Source organism: Lepus europaeus, chromosome 1 (genome assembly GCF_033115175.1).
Source record: "Lepus europaeus isolate LE1 chromosome 1, mLepTim1.pri, whole genome shotgun sequence".
NCBI classification, from domain to species: domain Eukaryota; kingdom Metazoa; phylum Chordata; class Mammalia; order Lagomorpha; family Leporidae; genus Lepus; species Lepus europaeus.
In genome coordinates this window covers 153,518,570-153,535,267 of record NC_084827.1, presented here as the reverse complement: position 1 = coordinate 153,535,267, position 16,698 = coordinate 153,518,570, and the positions used below count along the sequence as shown (strand labels likewise).

Sequence of the window (16,698 nt, the reverse complement as noted above, 5' to 3'; positions counted from 1 at the left end):
TTTAAAATTTACTGCATATGGGTAAAAAGGTCAACTTTCCTTTTGATTATTGCTTATAGCTCTTGCTGATGCTACCATTGAACTAGGGTCTTTTGACACTTTATTGTTGATCTCTTTATTTAGTGGAGCATTAAGCCCTCGACTTTGATGTTAATAAAAATGTTATCTTAAAAACTAAAAAAAAAGATTATATATATTCAGTAAATAAAACAAAAACAAATTAAATTAAAAGGCATTCCATAGAGTTTCCTTGAGTAAAAAATCATTAATTTGTAATATTATTATAATTTTATTCTGTACATATCACTGGAATTTTGAGTTCAAAAGAAGATATAAAATAAAGGTTCTGCTTTTTAAATAAAGTATTCATTTATTTATGCATGAAACAATTGTACTTGGATATGTAACAAAGGCAAACAAAAAAGTTTGTTATGCATTTATTGCACTTCCAGTACAGGATCTCTTACTTTCTTCTATAAATACAGAATCTATTCAAAATGCACAATAATTGGATTGTTAGAAATTTCTATGACAACACAAAACCTCTCTCAAAGTAATAGCTGGGGCTGGCATTCTCTCCAGTGCCTACTACTTCCACACCTGTGAGTACAACCTCAAGTGAGTTACTCCTTCACTTATTAGCCCCCTCAGTCTGCCTCATGGCCCTTATTTATAAAATGGGAGTGAATCCCGGTATCTACTTTACATAACTGATAAATTTAGTAAAGTAAGCTAAGACCATGCCTAACATGCTGTAGGTACAGCAGTAACATTATTGGCATCAAGAACTATAGAAGGCTTAGTTCAATCCTCCTTTCAGAGAAATATCTTTTCATTCTGTTGTTTTGAAATTAATCCAAACACTATGAACTATTTTAACAATTCTAAATATGTTTGCTATAGGAATACTAAGTGTATTGCTTCTTTATCAAGATGAAATAATATTTTTAAAGATACATTAGAAACCTAGATATAGTAATGAGAAATTCGTCACAATTGTGGGTAACTAGTTCATAGCGGACAAGGTCTCACCTATTCAAGGAAGAGATGAAATAGTAGAGTTTGTTGTGTTCTCAGAGGGTTGGTGATATGTTCTGGCTTCTGTCTGAAAAAAATAAAATAGAAAATTAATAATTTCAACCAGATCATGTAGCTCAGTACAAAATGAAACTCATGGTTTTCCTATCTGTCTTTATATTAGTTAACTATGAGACTAGGAGATCAATTTGATGATGGCTTTTGTGGTTTTCATTGATCATTTATAACCTGGTAGGCACTAACTCAGATGTTTACCTTGAACAGTGAAAATGCTATTGAATGCTTTTCTCACTTTTTAGCTTCACTCCAATGATGTTTCATTAATTATCATATCCAATGAAGAATATATTTTTGAATTGTTTTCACCTAATAAATAGCATATAATCATACTTTCTTCCTAAGAGAATACCTTTGTGATGTAAATTGTTAATTATATTCAATAAACTTGGAAGGACTGGCCTCCAGCCCAGTTCACATTGATTCTCTTTAGCACAGGGTGGAGAGAATTTATTAACTAATTAAATTTTCTCTGTACAATGCAAAACTTATTGACATTCAGAATCTTAGACATGATTCTAGTTTAGTAATTCTACTTAAGAATTATATCTTGAAGAATATAGACTACTTATTACTGATGTGGTACCTAGGAAAAAACCAGAAATATGAGAAAGCACTAAGGCTTGTTAACTCATAAACCATTCATGTGTAAGCATTCTCATCTATAGGGAAGATTACAAAGGTGCACAATGCACAAAGGATTCCATGGCTGAGACCTATTATGAAGTCCAGCTCTCTTACATTAGGTGTTTACAAACATGCATCTCTATGTCTTTTTCCAGGGACTGTGTGATTTTATCCCTGGTAGAGTGGACACCACTGTATCCTTAATGAAGATGCTGTTCTACAGATAAGGGACCCTGAAATTCAAATGTCGTAGCTTACTAACTCTTGTTTAAGATCCAGCAAAGTTTGAAAAACAAGAGGTAGATGGCCAAATTCTTGTCTACAATCCTTCAAAGTGCATCTGGATATGTGCAGACAAAAGAGTGTTTCCAAAGCTACAAATACCAAGTGGGCCAGATTCTCTATTAAGGACTTGTACATGTATCAGCTCATTTAATTTGTGAACATTCAGACACCATGTACAGCAACAAACAAGTCTACTAATAAATATTAAAGTTACAAAGACTTAAAGTATAAATAAACAAAATTTTGCAAGCAGTAAGAATGATGGTAGAATTCTCTATTCACTGTAATACTTGAATAATTCTTATAAAAGAAGGGTGTGACACCTAAATCTTTGTACCCAGCTTTTTTTTTTTCACTCTAGTTTAATGTGATTCTCAAAACTGGAATATAGGTAACAATATATTCAGAGTTCTATACACTATAACTTAAGACTACTTAAATAACTTTTAAGGATAGTTTTAATCATAAGCATATTAAAGATGATAGGTTGACTTCAGAACAAAAACAAAAATACCTCTGGATCTTGTTCAAAAAGAAAGTCTTTAGGGACTGAATGAGTGAATGTTGAATAAAATATCAAGTTTCTTTTTAGACTCCCTATTTTCCTTGAATTCCCTGGAGTGCATATTTTAAGTTCTTCATCATCATGATTTCCAAGCACCCATGCATGCATGTATATAAGGGTGCAAGTACACATTATGTAAGTATCTGTGTTTTTTATCCTAGTAAGAATAAGAAAAGGAACTTTATAGAATAATGATCAGCAAGCTATGGTCCATGAATTGGCTCCATCCTTGGTGCCTATGTTTCTAAATTCAGTGTCAATGTAGTCCATGGCTATGTAGCTGAGAAGCTGTGACAGAGACCATGTGACCTGCAGAACTCCAATGTTTACTGCTAAATGTATGTTGACATACCGAGTCAAAGAACATAGCCATTATCTGAGTAATATTAAAAAATAGTACTAATATATGCTGCCTTTTAATCTTTCCAAAAATTAACTCAGGAATTATTTATGTTTAAAAACAAAATTCTAAAAGCTAATTTTATCTCCTAAAGAATTAGGAAATAATTGGCAACAGAATAATAAGATTATTAGAAATTTCAGGATACTCAGTACTTAGCAATAAAAACCATGCTCAATTTGTTCATAATCTTGACTTTTGTGGGGTTTTTCTTGTTTGTTTAAAAGTGAAATTTGGATTTGGCACTGCGGTGTCAGTAGGTTAAGTAACCGGCATCCTATGTGGACACTGGTTCAAGTCCCAGCTACTCCACTTCCAATCCTGTTCCCTGCTAATGCGTTGGGGAAAACAGCAGATGATGGCCCAAGTGCTTGGGCCCCTGCCACACATGTGGAAGATCCAGATGTAGTTCCAGCCTCCTGGCATTGGCTGGCCCAGCCCTGGCCATTGCAATCATTTGAGGACTGAACCAGCAGATGGATAATCTTTCTGTCTGTCCCTCCCTTTCTCTTTTTAATCTCCTTTTCAAATAAATAAATAAATCCTTTAAAAAATAAGAATGACCACCTATTTTCCTAGGCTTTATTTTATGAGAAAGAAATACCATCTGGAAATTAATTTTTTACATGCATTTTATGGTCCATTTTCTAAGGCATATAAATCTGAATAGTTATCTTAAATCCACAAAGTGCTATTACAAAGTGATTAAATCACTGAAACGGGTTTTTGTTATTAGTATTATTTGACACAGTTTTAGTATTAGAAGCTTATACAGAGCGGCTACAAGATCCTCCAAATAATGCTAGCAAACATTTATATAGCATTTTCTGTGTGCCAGAACTTCATATATATTAATACATATTAACTCCTTTATTCCTATATTCCTCTATATAACTCTCTAACTACTATTATCCTCACTCTAAAGATGAGAAAACAGGCCAACACGACTTAAGTGTCCTTTCTAGTATCACACAGCTAAAAAGTAGCCAAACCTCTTGGTTACATACCAGTTTTCTATAGAATTGAGAATTGGTTTTAGGTCTCCAACTTTAGCTAATGACAATTTGAAGCATAAAGACTTATGGCTCCTCTGAGAAGTGCTATTTCACTATGGCAATTTTCTATTTACTAAAAATACTTGCTAAGCACATTTATTTTTCAGCATGTCAGCTTCTTGAACAAATTGAAATTTACTCAGCTACAATTCTGCCTCTTATTTTACTCATTATTTCCATCAAGTTTGCTTGTGCCACTTTCCAGAAACTCTTAAAGGTGGGCATAATATTGTTGGGAATAATGACTGAAAAAACTTGACAAAATGATTATTATGTTTAAGAGCTAGCCTATACAAGATAGAGAATAGGATGTTTGCTGTACATTGTGTTGGGTAAGTGATAAGAGGTTGAAAATAAATAATTGTTCAGCTATATAATAAATCAGATTTTATCAACAGATGATGCAGATAAATAAATGTGCTTACACTGCACCAAGGCTGTATATAGCATTTGTCTGGATTCTGGCAAATTCATATGCAAGCTATATGCAAGTAGAGTACTGAAGTTAGAAGGGTAAATTAATGAATATTTTTATAACTCCATAGGCTAAATATTACCAAGGTATTGTATTCTCAACTGATGTAAGAACCTACATTTCATTAAATAACAGAGTTACTAAGACAAAGTTTCCTGGATTGTTGAACCAAGATTAGTACTGTTCATTTGCTTTTGAAACACTTTTAGCATAAATATCATGTTGTCAGAATCCTAAATGGTGTTTCTGAAGAACTAACTTAATCTCAACAACTAGAAACTTCAGTCAGCTTTCAAATAAGCAATGATAGCATTGTTCTTTACCTCTGCTATCCAGCTTCTCTATAAAATTAAGAATAATTCATATAATTCAATTCACTTGTATAGGACAACAAGATTTCCCCTATTGAGGACCAAATTTTTAAAATACTTGGTGATATATCTATCATCCAGTCTTTAAAACTGCCAACATAAGATAATTTAGTCTCACATGCTACCGAACCATTTCTATTCCTCAATATGATTTACAGTCAGTTCTTTCTCTACTTGTTCTCAAGTAGAAGAAATGCCTGGTGAACAGGGGTCACTGAGAGCTGGGCAGATCAGGAAAAGATCTGTCTTTTTAGGGACTTTTGTTAAAGTAATTTTTAGGAGGACACTAAATTTCCTGCAAAGGAAATATACTTCACAACACACACTTGAAAGAATTAAAAAAATTATTAATAAAAACTCTAGTTAAAAAAATAGTCTTCTACAGGATCACAGTCAGTAAGAATTCTCCCCTTTCACCTCCAAACCTGCTTCTCCAGGCTATGGCTGACCTAGCAGGTTGGGTTAAGCTGATTTAGTGGAAATGATGTAGTCCAAAGCATCTCAACATAATTCAAGGCAGTAAAAATAGTATACAGGCAGGTGAAGGATAAAGGGGCAGGATTAGGCAGAAAGTCAGGCTAAAGTCCCAGAGGCTTTATGTAACAAAGGTTTATATCCTGCTCACAGAAATCCTAATGCAAGTACAATGACTCCAGGCATCTTTCCCTTGCGGTGACTGACATATCTGGGTACATTGTTCTTGTGGCTCAACTCCTGGTTTTAGGATTACAGAAGTAGGGGAAGATGATATCTGAATGGCTGAACATTGCCTCTTGAATGCTTTAATGAGAAAATGACACTTATTACTTCCTCTCAGCTCACTGAACTGAACTTGGCATTGCTTAAAAGCAAGAGATTGAGAGACATTGAGGGATAAATGCATATTTCATGAACCATAAATACTTCCCTCATAGGGTGAATGAGGCATGATGACATTGGTCCAGCAGGCTACTTTAGACTTTTTCCTTATTGAAAGGGTTGCTCCATAATATCAGCTTTTACTTCTTTTGCTAAATTGTTACCACATGCTGAGTCTGACTCAGTGTATAAATAACACAAATATCTCACTTCATAAATGTGAATTTGCACTGAAATGTGGAGAACCTTGAGCAGCAACAAGGCACATGTGTCACTGTTTTGTTTATTTATATATTACACTGTTGTTTTCTGTTCCTACTCAGAACACATCTGAAGACATATAATACTTCTTTGCTTGACAGAAAGCCATCTGTTTTTGTTTCTAAATTTTATACAATTATATCTCTTTTTATTTTTAATTGTTTACTCATTTTAAATTGATAGATAAATTCATATATATTACCATGTACAACATGATGCTTTGAAACGTATACATTGTGGGATGGCTAAATCAAGTTTATTAACATATGAAATCTCATATAATTTTGATTTTTTTTCATGAGAACACTTAAATTATTTTTTTCAGGAATATAAGAAATTAACTGTAGTCACTATATTGTACAATCAGATTCTTAAACTTATTTCTCCTCCCTCAATGAAATTTTGTAACCTTTGACCAACCTCTCCTATTATCCTCCTTCCATCCAACCTCCCCAGCTTTATATACTCACCATTCTCTCTATTTCTATGAGATCTACTTTTTTAGATTCTACATGAGTGTGATCATGTGGTGCTTGACCTTCTTGCTTGGTTTACATTATTCAATATGATATCCTCCAGTACATCTATACTGTTACAAATGACAGGAGTTTCCTTTTTTTAAGGTTGAATAGTATTATATTATATTCTCTACTTCTGTGTGTGTGTATATGTATATGTATATACATATATGTGTGTATGCACATATACATAAATATATACATATAATATTTTCTTTACCCATTAATATATTTATCAACACCTAGGTTGATTCCATATCTTGGCCATTGTGAATAATAATGCAATAACATGAGAGTGCAGATGTCTACAGTACTGATTTAATTTTCTTGATATACTATGGTAGTAAACCCACAGTAATGGGATTACTGGTTCATATGGTAGTTATTTTTTAAATTTTCTGAGGAACTCCACACTGTTTTCCACAATGGCTATACTAATTAACATTCTCACAACAGTGTTCATGGGTTCCCTTTTGTCCATGACCTCACCAGCATTTATCTTTTATCTTTCTGTTAATAGTCATTTCAATGTAACAAAAAACTTTAGAAATGGTAGCATAAATTAATGGAGATACACAGGTTCAACCCCTGTTTAACTGCAGCTCTCGTCTCAATTAAGTATCCTTAACCACCTCCAGAAATGTCTCTGATAACATGGTTCGTATACCTTTCACTTATTTACATTCCTACAAGTTACTTATATGGTTAATTAAGGCTCCTTAAAATTAAAAATAAATCCGCTTCCCATATGGTCACAATGACTGGTCAGGGCTGGGCTGGGTTGGAAACCAGGAGCTAGCAACTCAATCCAAGTCACTTACATGACTGGCAGGTAGCCAGTTACTTGAGTCACCAACACTGTCTCCTAGGGTCAACATTATTAGGAAACTGGAGTCAGGAGCCAGAGCTGAGAATTGAAAACAAGCACTGCCGTGTGGGTTACAGGTGTCCTAAGCAGCATCATAACTACTAGGCTAAACATGAAACCCAAGAACCCCAGATTTAATAAGAATCATGTTAAATCTATTTAGAGAGAACTCCCCAGCCTTGGTATGTAATTATCCTGGATACCTGATCAAATTCCATATCCTTTGCCTTTGATGTCTAAGTCTTTGGCCTTCCTTCAGCAAGAAACAGGTTCAGTATGTTTAGTAATATCCCTGATATTTCTTCTCAGAAACTTTCCATTCAAGGCATCTTCACTTTGCTAGATATCTATAAATAGATAGCTGATTTTGCTTTATTTAGAGTTGAGCCCAGTCTCTTTCTCCTATTGCAATATTCTTGTTGTAATAGTCCCAAATTGCAATATTTTCTTTGCAATAGTTCTGGATAGTCTTCCTTTCTACTTTAACAAGTGTCAGAATATCTTTTCCTGTAATAGCTCCAGTGGAAAGGTGGCTTGTCAAAAAGGCAGCAAGAGAGGCCTCATCAGAAACCAATTCTGTTAGTACCTTGATTTTGGACTTCTAACCTCTAGAATTGAGAAAACAAATTTCTATTGCTTATGCTACCCAGTCTTGGCATTCTTTTATGGCAGCCAGGGTAGACTAAACCAGACCCTTACCACTGTCTATTTCTGTACAATGCCACCAACAATATATGTTATTTATTGGCTCAGTGTCTCTCTACTCCACCTAAACTGATCGGTGAGCTGTAGAAGAGCAGAGGCTATTGTCTTTTGTATTAACTACTCTATACCCCATTCTGACTAGGAAGTAATTTAATTCCACCTTTGTAAATAAAAACAAAAAAACCCTCAAATTTTGGATTCAGAAGCTGTGTCAGAACCCTGGACCATCATTTACTATCTGTGTAATATTAGGCCTTCTTACTTTTTGCATACTCAGTGTTCCAAGAAAATAAAGACTATTACTGGGGCTTTCTTTGCAAGGGTTAAATAAAATCGTGTGGTTAGGAAAGTACTTTGACAATTGTGGAAAATTGTAAAGTGTCAGTTTCAGTCTTCAAATTGTATTTTTTCACCATTTAGCACTTCTGTGTGTTTCCCATGCAGAGATCCTGTATCAAGTTGAACAGGATCCCTATGTTCATAGTACCATGTGATTTCTTAGCATCAACTCTTCTCTTTAGCTTTGTTTAGCATCCAAATGCCATCTGTAAGTTTCTAAGACATAGGGTATCTTTGAGAATGACTATGCCAGAGAAAGCAAGCATTTCATTCACTAATAGCCCAGGGTTCACCTGCTGGGAGCCATCTGTCAACCTGCAGCAACATACAGAGATATCACAAAAAGGCACTTGGCTGAACCTTGGTGACAGAGTACCAGGCTATTTTGAGGTTAATGTGGGCATTCAGATTCCAGCTGTGGTCTACAGAAGTCAGAATTTGGCTGACTGATATTCTTTGCCTGAGCTTTTGCGCTCTCTAACATTCCTGACTGGAAAAAAGGATGGTACTCCACACTAGAGAGAAGAAAATATACGCTATTTGTAGTCATCTGACTGGAAAAACAAAACTCTGACACCTCTACTTCCAGCCCGAAGAGCAAAAAGCTCTGGAAGCAGAAGGATTTCACCACTCACTGGAGTCTTGGAGAAGAGTTTACAATGAAGGATGTTTTGCGACTGATTCCCATCCTTTATCTTTTGCTCCATTTTGACCAAGTGGTAAAGCATGACAACTTTTAACCAGCACAGTAGGGTATAGGTTGGCAACATCCCCTCCCCCTTCTGTAATGTTAATTTGCAAAATCTTCTTTTCCACCCCCAGTTATTTTCCTAATAGGGGTAGCCAACACTTTATTGCCAAAGAAATTGCCTGCAATGATCCATTAAAAAAGTAGGGATATCTTAATTGAGTAGGAATATTAGTCACTGGCTGAGAAAATATACCAACATAAAAGCTGGCCCTGAAATAAAAATGAATAAGCTATGTTAGCACTCCCAAGTGTCCTGTAATTTCTATAACAACATCCCTGCGTGCATGATCTGATAATTCTCACTTCAACACTCTTAAAATATTGAGATGCACAAAGATATATTATTAATATTTCATCAAAGACAAGGGGGAGGATTTGCATGGAGATGATGGGAACAAACAAAGAGTTGCCTCCCTATGAACAGAAGGCAAAGGAGGAGGCAGATTGTCATATGGGGAGCTCTTTTCAAGTGTTTTTCCTTCTCTTCTATTATTCTGTTGGGGGTCATGCAATTCCTCACCACTGTGCTCCTTTCAAAAGGGTGTTCTATTATAATACTTTACTTAATTGGCTTAGATTTTAGTAAACAGACACCACTGAGATGATGGAAAATGGGTTGGAAGAAGTGGGGGGGGGGTGGAAAAAATCCACACAGGAGGAGATACAAAGGGACATCCAGACCAGAATGAAGAGCTGGGCCAGATTCCAGAGGACCCAGGCAGCTCGGATTCCTGAAAGGCTTTTATCTAAAGCTCCCCTTGGCCACTTAACATCTATAATCAAACAACATGTGTCTGATTTATATAAAAATAAGATTAAAGTCTGGGCTACAAAACACAGCAAGTAAGCCAATGAGTAAGCAAGTAAATATTCCAGCTGCTCTGATTACCGTTATTCTGAAGGAATGAGGGTCACTGGTTCCTTGCTTGGGTTCCTCTTGGCTTCCCTGTGACATATGCCACTTTTGGTTTTTTCAGGCAGAAAAGTTTCCTTCAGAGATATATTTTAATCTCAAAGTCTTGGGACATTTTTTTTTCCAGCTACTCGACAGAATTTTAAAAATATATTAACTTATATAACTAAATCACAATTTAAAAAAGCTCTCATTCTCTGTCTATAGGCTAAAGGAAGAGGTAGGGCTTAAAGGCTCCCAGTGATCTCCTCTATCTGGGGCCTCCCTAACCCTGGAAGGCCAGAAACCTATACTGCGAGTGTCCCTGCAACTGGTTACCTGCACAACTTTGCATTTAGCAGAGCGTTTAAAACAGAGTCTAGAAGTGCTCTGTTAATAAAGGACTACAGATTCCACAGAAGGTTTTTTTTTTGCTTATTTATTTATGATTTTACTTTTTTTTATCTCACATCCTATTTTTTAAGAAATATTTATTGGGGCTGGCGCCATGGCACTGTAGGTTAATCCTCCACCTGTGGTGCAGGCATCCCATATGGGCGCAGGTTCTAGTCCCAGCTGCTCCTCTTCCAATCTAGCCCTCTGTGGTGGCCTGAGAAAGCAGTAGAAGATGGCCCAAATCCTTGGGCCCCTGCACTCATGTGGCAGATCGGAAAGAAGCACCAGGCTCCTGGCTTCAGATTGGCACAGCTCTGGCTGTTGTGCCAGAGTTGGGGAGTGAACCAATGGATGGAAGACCTTTCTCTCTGTTTCTCCCTCTCACTGTCTATTACTCTACCTCTCAAATAAATAAAATATTTTTTAAAAAAGGAAAAATTTATTTATTTATTTGAAAGTCAGTTATACAAAGAGGGAGGTAGACAGAGAGATCTCCCTGCTGCTTCACTTCCCAGAGGGCAGCAAAGGCCAGGGCTGGGACAGGCTGAAGCCGAAGCCAGAAGTCAGGAGCTTAATCCGGGTCTCCCAAGTGGGTAGCAGGGGCCAAACCACTTGGGCCATTTTCAGCTGCCTTTCTAGGCCACTAGCAGGGAACTAGATGGGAAGTGGAGCATCTGGGTCATGAACCAGCACCCATATGGGATGAGGGCGTCGCAGGCAGAAGTTTTACCTACTACACCACAATGCTGGCCCTTCACATCCTTTGTTTTATGTGAATCTAAACTGAAAGTCACTCTGCTGAAAGGAATTTCAAAATTCCTGCAGCAAAAGCAAAGAAAGAATGGAAATACAGTTAACAAGAGACTGGAAGTCGTTTGTGACTTCCTACTTACCTCATGTTTTGAGTGACTGTCTCATCAGCATGAACTGAGTGTCTTTTCCTACACATAGCAAGTCCACTTCCAACTCATAAAGTACTATCTCTGATTCCTTAAACCCATTGGTAACTACTTGGAAGGAGTTAAGATCCTGATCTAAGAGAAGGTATTCTGCCCAGAAGACTCCAGGAATTCACTGAACGCCATTACAGTAGGAGGTAGGCAAAAAGCAGCAAGAGCTCATTAAATCTCAGTATAACTTCAAAATAACACTAAAATCTGGAACACAGATTTCAACTAAGATGTAAGAAAACACATACAATACCACTGCTATGTCAAAAGATAAAGATCCTGGGGCTGGCATTGTGGCTTAGCAGCTAAGGCTGCTGCCTGTGACACTGGCATCCCATATGGGCACTGGTTTGAGACCCAGAAGTTCCACTTCCAATCCAGCTTCTTCCTGTTAATGTGCCTGGGAAAACACAGTAGAGGATGGCCCAAGTGCTTGGGTCCTTGCACCCACGTGAAAGATCAGGAGCTTTTTCCTGACTCCTGTATTCAGCCCGGCCCAGCCCCAGATATTAATGGCCATTTGGGGAGTGGATGGAAGATCTCTCATCCTTTCTCTGTCTCTTCCTCTCTTTGTGTAACTCTGACTTTCAAATAAGTAAATAAATCTTAAAAATAGATAAAGATCCTTAACTATCAGATATTACAACCTTTTCTGTTCTTAAATACGAGTTCCTTTGAAGATTATAATAATGTCACATTTTTATGCTTTCAAGGAGCCCATGCATTATCAAAAAGGATATTTACCATTCATCTCTTACTTACAATGTTCTCAAATATTGACCATTTATAGCATCACATAAAAAATGTCTAACACTTTAGTGCAATATAAATGTCTCTCTCATTCAATTAACAGATTACTTGCTATAGTAGCCTGCTGAATAGCACAGTGAGTCTCCAGTGGGGACCACAAAGACTGTTATTTATGTTATTGTTTGGTGGCTGACAAACTGAGTCACAACGGATCCTGGGAAATTTTCTGGTTCCCAACTTCTTGGAGAATTTGTTTTTAGCATTATACAAATGAACCATCATTTCTTTGAAGTAATTTAAATTTAAATCCTTTTTCCTAAAAAAGAAACCATCTGTGAAGGTATTTTAAAAACAATCAGTGTTATTGTAATAGAACTCCTTAAAATATCAAGGTAAGCTTTTTTTTTTTTTTTTTAATTTTTGACAGGCGGAGTGGACAGTGAGAGAGAGAGAGAGACAGAGAGAAAGGTCTTCCTTTGCCGTTGGTTCACCCTCCAATGGCTGCTGCGGTAGCGCGCTGCGGCCAGCGCACCGCGCTGATCCAATGGCAGGAGCCAGGTGCTTATCCTGGTCTCCCATGGGGTGCAGAGCCCAAACACTTGGGCCATCCTCCACTGCACTCCCTGGCCACAGCAGAGAGCTGGCCTGGAAGAGGGGCAACCGGGACAGGATCGGTGCCCCAACCGGGACTAGAACCCGGTGTGCCGGCGCCGCAAGGCGGAGGATTAGCCTGTTGAGCCACGGCGCCGGCAAGGTAAGCTTTTTTTTTTTTAAGATTTATTTATTTATCTGAAAGGCAGGGTTACAGAGAGGCAGAGGCAGAGAGAGGGAGAGAAAGGCCTTCTATCTGCTGTTTCACTCCTCCGATGGCTGCAAAGGCCAGGGCTGGGCCGATCCAAAGGCAGAAGCCAGGAGCCAGGAGCCAGGAGCTTCCTCCAGGTCTCCCACACGGGTGCAGGGGCCCAAGGACTTGGGCCATTTTCTACTGCCTTCCCAGGCCATAGCAGAGAGCTGGATTGGAAGTGGAGCAGCCCGGACTCAAACCAGTGCCCATATGGGATGCTGGCACTGCAGACCAAGGCTTTAACCTGCTGAGTTACAGCATCAGCCCCAAGATAAGTTTTAAGTTGATAGCATTATATAAAAAATGTACAGGTATTTTAAAATTAATACTGGAATAATAATTATAAAATATGCATTTTATAATTTTCCAAATATTGTAAGGATTCATCATATTAAATAATCAACAAGCTTTGAACCCTTTTCAAGTACTAGCCTTTAAAACAGAGGTAATCAGGGCTGGTGCTGTGGGTTGGGCCAAGTCAGTGGCATCCTATTGAGTGCCAGTTTGAGTCCTGGCTCCTACATTTCAGATCCAGATCACTGCTAAAGAACTTGGGAAGGCAGCAGAAGATGGCCCACATACTTGGGCCCCTGTTATCCATGTGGAAGACCCAGATGGAGTTCCAGGCTCCTGGCTTCAACCTGGCCCAACCCTGGCTGTTGTAGCCATTAGGGGAGCAAACCAGCTGCAGAAAAGTCAACCTGCTTATCTTTCTTTCTGTTTTTCTTTGTGTGTGTGTGTGTGTGTATGTAACTCTGCCTTTCAAATAAATAAAACAAATCATTTAAATAATGGTGATTATCAAGTTTTTTTAAGAAAATAGAGTAATTTCCTTATTAGTATCCCATAAAAATGTTACGTGAAATGAAATGAAATGCAAATCACTTTGAGCACACACATACAACAGAGCCGTCTGTCTTTGGCAGAACCTTCTGAAGGCTCAAGTTTTAGAGCAACCCAGCACATCTGTCTTCCAGTCTGGGATCAGGTTGCACAGAGTTTTAGTTTGTTTCCTTCATAGTGATACAAGCTGGCAAGTCTCTGGGTAACTTTACACACAGTAATGTTTGCAAACTGTTAACACTTAGTTTTCCTCTGGGCTCTCTGCTTGTTAAATTACAATAATCTGAAGCAGCTTTTTCCATATATACCCTATCCCTGCCTCTGAAGTGTTATCTCTCTCTCTCTCTCTTTAAACTTTTATTATTTATTTGAAAGGCAGAGTTATAGAGAGGCAGAAAGACAGGCGGATGGGGAGGGAGGCCTTCAAGCCACTGGTTCACTTTCCCAGATGGCCGTAATGGCTGGAGCTGAGACGATCAGAAACCAGGAGCCAGGTGGTTCCTCCGGATCTCACACATGGGTGCCAGGGCCCAAGGTCGTGGGCCATCTTCCACTGCTTTTCCAGGCCACAGCAGGGAGTTGGATTGGAAGTGGAGCAGCCAGGACTTGAATCAGAGCCCATATGGGATGCTGGCACCGTAGGCAGTGGCTTTACCCGCTACACCACAGCACCAGCCCAGCTAAAGTGCTATCTCTTAAAGTTCATTTTAGAAAAGTTATGCTTGGCAAGAAGAGTTCATACCTTGTTCTTAATCAGTCTGTGGCTGTCGATAACTATGAGTTTCGGGGGTTATTGACTGAGGCTGTTACTGGATCATGCGCAACTACATTCACTTTCTTTTTCTGGATACTTCATACAAAAAAGACCTAGGATAGCAAGTTACAGCAAGGAGCTGTTACACACAACAGAAACAAATGCTTTGGAGTCAACAAATCTGATGTATAAGTTATTTAATTTCATTGGTCCACAATTTCTTCAACTACAAACTATAGACAATAATACTGAAGTTTGTATAGAGTGATTTTTAAGTAGTAAGGATTGATTAAGGAAAGCTCTGGCACACATACATATATACTTGTGTCTGTGTGCGTTTGCATTCAGGGTTTGTTACAGGATACTAACATCATTAAATAACTCAACATGTTGGGTAAAGCTGGTTTGCCCAAACACTGGACAAAGAAAGAGTGCTGCTCTTCATTATGCTATGAAGAACTTTCCAAACATGAGTGGGCATCACCACCACCAGGTGACCTGGTTAAAGTCTGAGTCTTGAGTTCACTTCCAGAGATTCTGATTCTGGACATCTGGAGTGGGCTTGGGAACCTACAGCCCTCTCATGTACTCAGTGTGATCTCTGAGCGTATGATCTGGGAGTAGAATTTGAGAAATAACTTCTATAATATATGCAATTAATTCTATTGAAGTAATCATGATTATTTTGACAGTACCACATTATTTTTCCTAAAAAGAAAATATTCTTCTCAAGATACTAGTGTAGTGATAGCTGTTATTCTTTCAAACTTCTCTGGGTGGTCTAAAACAAGCCCAAGTAATTTTTCCTACCAAATTGTGGAGTTTTTTGCTCTCAAGATCTCTGGTTTTTACCATTTTGTGCATGTGACAACTTTGGCAGAATTTAACAAGTCTGAAGTCACACCAATGCAGGCATGACCTTTATGTTTTACAAAAGCCTCCTGGATCCCACTCATACACTACCTGGGAGAAATGTACCTTAAGCAAAATATAATTGGGCTAAAGAATAAGATATAAGCCATTCAATATAGAGAAAAATTTCTGTACTCTTTACATTTTACAGATCTAAAAGATAGTTATTGTACAATGGAAAACTGACATTTAAATATCTATTTATTATTTCTCAAATGTAACTTCAATTGCTTATTCTGTAGGAGGGTTGAGAATAATAGTTCTTTACAAAACTGAAGTGGAGAATTTTGATAAGGAAGCTTTTTATTCTGCAAGAAGCAAGTTTCTAAGGAATTCAGTAAACACATGAAAAGAAAAACCTTCAAGTGCCACACATTCTACCTAAAGTTTTGGCATATTGTATCATCCAGTAAGTTTTACCTTTCTTAATGCATGTAAGAACTCAGAGAAAAATCAGGGGAATACATACTTTTCTGAAGGTCTGTGGCTTGCATTACTCCTGGAATTAAAATACTTTAGTGGCCCAGTGCTCTTTGGAAAAAGACAAACCTTTTTCTTGCTTTAGATGTCTTTGAACCATGTAGCCTTATTTTCCCTGCCTCATCTTTCATCACGCTGTACTTGCCCTCTGATATCAGTGGTATTCCGTTGTTCCTGCTATAAATCATGCTCCTATAGCCACTGGCCATTCACGTGCTGTTGCTCTATCTGGAACATCCCTCTCCATCACCTATCCCTAGTTAATTATTACTTATCCACTAATCACAGCTAAATTATCCTCCCTAATAAGATCAGTTTTTAAATCTCTTCTGCATTGCACCTGTTATTGTTCTAATTTTGCATTGATTTTTATGATTATTTGATGAAGAGATTATCCCTGACCAGACTGCAAGTCACAAGAGGAAAGGGATCATGTGCTCCATATCAAACCCAATATTAGTAGGAGCAAAGAAATAATTAACACTAGAGGAAAAAATTAAAAAAAAATGATACACCATTGGTGAACAAAAAAAGGGGGGGGGGAGAAGAACCAAACCAATAAAATCAGAGATGTTAAAGGAAATGTACCAACAGATACCACAGAAATAAAAAAGATCATCAGGAATTACTACAAAGAGGTGTATGTCAACAAATTGGGAGACCTAGAAGAAATGGATAGATTCCCAGACACATATAAGCTACCT

At 37.6% G+C, this 16,698-nt stretch overlaps 1 protein-coding gene across 14 annotated transcripts in view; it reads right to left on the bottom strand.

Moving 5' to 3' along the window:
* MAP2 (microtubule associated protein 2) overlaps positions 1 to 16,698 on the bottom strand; it is a 318,054-nt gene that overhangs the window by 107,202 nt on the left and 194,154 nt on the right. For 13 of the 14 annotated variants that reach the window (XM_062190748.1, XM_062190862.1, XM_062190738.1 and 10 more), the window contains one exon: positions 1,033 to 1,105. The gene's annotated coding sequence lies outside the window, so the exon portion shown is untranslated. Of the gene's footprint in view, positions 1 to 1,032; positions 1,106 to 14,590; positions 14,716 to 16,698 lie in introns of all 14 variants that reach the window. The other variant, XM_062190757.1, reaches the window with a different exon arrangement.